This window comes from Protobothrops mucrosquamatus, unplaced genomic scaffold, assembly GCF_001527695.2.
Source record: "Protobothrops mucrosquamatus isolate PMUCROS unplaced genomic scaffold, P.Mucros_1.0 scaffold82, whole genome shotgun sequence".
Lineage (NCBI taxonomy): Eukaryota > Metazoa > Chordata > Lepidosauria > Squamata > Viperidae > Protobothrops > Protobothrops mucrosquamatus.
The window spans coordinates 207,989-212,715 of NW_015386459.1; positions in this window are offsets into that span (position 1 = coordinate 207,989).

Sequence of the window (4,727 nt, forward strand, 5' to 3'; positions counted from 1 at the left end):
GCCTTGGTAAGGCCACACTTGGAATACTGCATCCAGTTTTGGTCACCATGATGTAAAAAAGATGTTGAGACTTTAGAAAGAGTACAGAGAAGAGCAACAAAGATGATTAGGGGACTGGAGGCTAAAACATATAAGGAACGGTTGCTGGAATTGGGTATGTCTAGTTTAACGAAGCGAAGGACGAGGGGGGACATGATAGCAGTGTTCCAATATCTCATGGGCTGCCACAGAGAAGAGGGAGTCAGGCTATTCTCCAAAGTGCCTGGAGGCAAGACAAGAAGGAACGGGTGGAAGCTAACCAAAGAGAGAAGCAACCTAGAACTAAGGAGAAACTTCCTGACAGTTAGAACAATTAACCAGTGGAACAACTGCCTCCAGAAGCGGTGAATGCGCCAACACTGGAAGTTTTTAAAAAGAAACTGGACAGCCATTTGTCCGAAATGGTATAGGGTTTCCTGCCTGAGCAGGAGGTTGGACTAGATGACCTCCAAGGTCCCTTCCAACTTTATTATTATTATTATTATTATTATTATTATTATTATTATTATTATTATTATTATTATTATTATTATTATTATTATTATTATTATTATTATGGTATTAGTGTAAACTAACTTTAGTTTTGTTGGTTTTCCATTATCTTATCTCATGCTTTTAATTTCTGTGGCTTACAATGATTTACTCTTTGGTCACCATAACACTGCTGTACCCCAGAATGAATAAAGTGAAATGTATGCATTTCACCCTTGTTTCTTATACCATCTTATTTCAAAAGCACCAAACATTTTACACAAATAGTTAATATTTTTATTTTAAAATTATCTTATTACTGAATTAGCAACTATGATTTAATTGCAATATCTTGCATGATTAATAGGTTAGTTTTCAATCCTTAATTCTACCATGCGTGTAAGTTAAATATTGTCTATTTGTTAAACTATTTTAATTTCCTGAGAGATCAAGTTCCTGTTTCATATGAGTTGCATTATTTTAACACCTCATGTCATTATTTCTAATTTTCATATCTATTTGATTAATGATTTACTTGATCCATCTTATGCACTAGAAGTCACAAGTCTTTATTTCATCAAGCAGAATTTTCCAGATGGGGAAAGCATGCTGATGTGTTGTGGAACAAAGTAGCTCACTGATGAGATTTACAGGGTAAATCAGACCATAAGTAGCATATATTATTGGCTGAACTCTTTTGCCTGCTTTAAATTATGCCATTGTGATTTAAAATATTATTTGTTGTTCTGTCAATTGCTTGTCTGTAAACACTGAAAGGAAAGTGTAACTGACAGTGTGGATTCAACTTATCTGGCTGTGTAACTTTATTTTCAGAACTCCATAGTCATCTTTTTATCAACTTGTTAGAGGCACTTGGATAAGTGGATTAAACAGACCCACTTTGCACTGAAATTCACTAAATAAGCTATAGTAATACAGTAGGTACTATTCCTTAGCTGCTTTAAAACATTTGCATATTTTCAGAAGACCTTTTGACGATCTGGAATAGTACAAAATAGCAGTAGCACATGCAATGTAGTAAAAGCTTTGAACACTGGTTATAAGATACTTGGTATAGCTGTTATTAATAGAAAGAAGACTGCTAATCTTCAGTGGGATTTTTGGTAGAATTCTGAAGGACTTTAAAAACCGCTATAGAAATACAGGCTGCATTTGTATTCCGAAAGAGCAAGGTGACACGGTGGTTAGAATGCAGTACTGCAGGCTAACTCACTGCTCACTCCAGTGAGTTCGATTCTGAATGACTCAAGGTTGACTCAGCCTTCCATCTTTCTGAAGTCAGTAAAATGAGGACCCAGATGGTTGGGGGCCATATGCTGACTTTGTAAACTGCTTCGAGAGGACTATAAAGCACTATGAAGCAGTATATGTCTAAGTGCTATTGCTAAAAGAGAAAATTAAATTATTTATTGGAGAGACACTCAACCATTGCAATTCATAGTAAAGGACAATGGTAGAATTTCTGCTTTTCCAGATCATTGAGAAACCTTTTTACTTTATACAGAAAGAGTTATAAAATCCCTAGTAGCTTTAGAAAGTCTGTGTACTGTAATACTGATGTAGAGGGATTTTAGAATAAATTTTAAATTTCCCACTCTCTCTTTTATGTATGTATGTACATATGTATGCACATGTATGCACACACACATACACACATACAGTTTAAAAATACATGAAAATGATCTGCGGATAAAGTAAATGTTTTTGTTCTTGCCTTTTGCTTTATTTTTTCCATTTCTTTTCTCATTATTACAAAGCTTTACAGGTATATTGTTCCAGCTCTTGTGCAGCATGTCTGCTTTTGTTTTAATTAAAATATTTTAACTACTTAAGTAAAACAAATAGACATTTGAAACAACATCTTCAATAAAGGGACTAATATTCAGGGATATGCACGGCTAAACTACAATTATTTTCTGCAGAAAGTTTAATTTAATCTCAACAAATATTTTTAAATTTCACTGCTTTTATTCCTAATGTGCTTTTATTTATGGCTGTGATGCTGTTATATCTTTTTATTATTGTCAGGCAAACCATGGTAGCTAGTGGAAATGATATAGATTGGCCTATATCTGAATTTTTTTTAATAACTATAACAATAACTTTGGAGTTCTGCAGCAGATTTGCTATGATGTTTGATTCTTATTTCAGTAAAAAAAATTGTAATACATTCTGTATAAACATTGGGAGAACAATAACTACTTGAAAGGTTATATAGTCATAATAATGAACTGTAGATATGATGAACTGCAATGTTTGCAGGGATTATCTGTGTGGACTCTGCTGTTATAATCTTATCTCTAGTGTCTCTTATGACTCTAGAGAAAGTATTTAACACTCATGGCAGAACTCTGACTTGGTTTATGTTAGTAGAAATTTTCTCAGAGATTTAAATAAAACCTTATTCCCATGTATTTATTTGTATATTTATACATTTATACATACAATTTAGAGGTCACCTGACTACAAATAACTCCTGGCAGATTATACTTCAAATGAAAGAAACAATATAATAAAGTTATGGATCAATTGTTTAAAAAAAAACCACATACAAACAAAATATCCCTCATGTCCAAAGATCTAAAATAATTATATTTAAATGACTTTCTGAATATCATCAGGCTGGGAGCCATATAGATCTTGGCAGTTCATTTGTGACATGAGTGTTCATCTGAAGGCCTTCTGATTCGGGAATGGGTACTATATAAATCTATTCAAAGGCATTCTTCCCCACTATTGCCACCTGCTGTGTAGTAGACACAGGAGCTATAAGTCTAAGACAAACTGCCTATTTCGTACCAGTATTAAATGGTAAAGTGCTAGCCCTTCTAGAATTAGGGAAGTGACAAGGACCAGGATATAGAGGTATGAAGGGGTGACTTTGTGAGATGAGGCAAAAAGATGCTGCCAAACTGGTCGACAAGACAGGGGTGAACTCCCAGGGAACATAAAAGGCAGAGGTAGAAACTTAACAAGGACTCACCCTAACTAATTGTAAAAGCTATGCCTTTACACTGGGGCCCCAGGGCACATTGCCAAATCATGCTGGTAAAAACAGCACTGAAGGTCACAATAATAATAGGTAGAACTTGTAAATTGACAAAACAGGAAGCTAGCTCAGCTTGCTTCCAAGTAGTGTTCCCAGGGAAATTTCACAAGCCTTCCTCCCAGGGTGTCATCCACATATGAGGAGAGATCAACTGACAAAAAGAAAACATACTTCATTATTGTGATTATTGTTACTTTAGATTTGAGGCAGAAGGTGGAACGTTCTGGTCTTGTGGACTCTGGAACAATTTCTATGCTAATTTCATAGATTCAGACTCAGTAAGGAAGTCAAAGTTGCTTATCCAAACCCTAGAAAGCCTAATGATTGTAGGAACTATTGAAGGGAAGAGCAGGAATAGTTGTGCATCACACAATTCCTTTGCAATTAACAAAGATCACTCAGAATTCCTACCAGCTTATATAACTTCATCCTTGCAAGTGCCTATTGAGACTTTAGTGGCTTTAACTGCACAACCCAGTTATAAGTTGGGAACAAGGGACACTCCTATTTCCCTTCCATAAATACCAACAAAATCACGTACAAGCAATAAAATCTGACCATCCACCCCACTGCAGGTCAAGAAAGGATCAGAGCTGTGTTCATTCTTGAAACACTGCTTGTTTTCAGATTGACTAGAAGAATTACTAACCTTTCTCAGAAGCTGTAATAGTAATGATGCAAAGTGGGCAAAATTAGGGATATATTTTCAGTAGAAGTTAACAAAAAGTGCTGCATGTCTTTCATATGACTGGGTGAGGCGGTGCCCTGATAGAATAAACTGCTCCTTTTTAGATCTATCTATATATCTTCTGTGCAATTATGGCCAGTTAGGACAGATGGCCCTATAACACGGTCAATGGGCAACAAACTGAGTTAGCAAGGTTTATAAGAAAACTCCCCACCCACTGACACTCACTCTGATGATGCTGGCAGTGGACCAGCGAAAGCTTAGATTGTTTTTAGTATTGTAAATAGTTGTTTTTATTTTAGCTTTTAACAATAAACAGCTGGTTTATATCCCCCCAGAGTTCGAGGATTCTCTATCATTGTACATACACACACACACACATACACAACACACACAGCAGTAAATCATATATGTGTGTGTCTCTGTGTGTGTATGTTAAATTTGGATTGCTAACAAAGA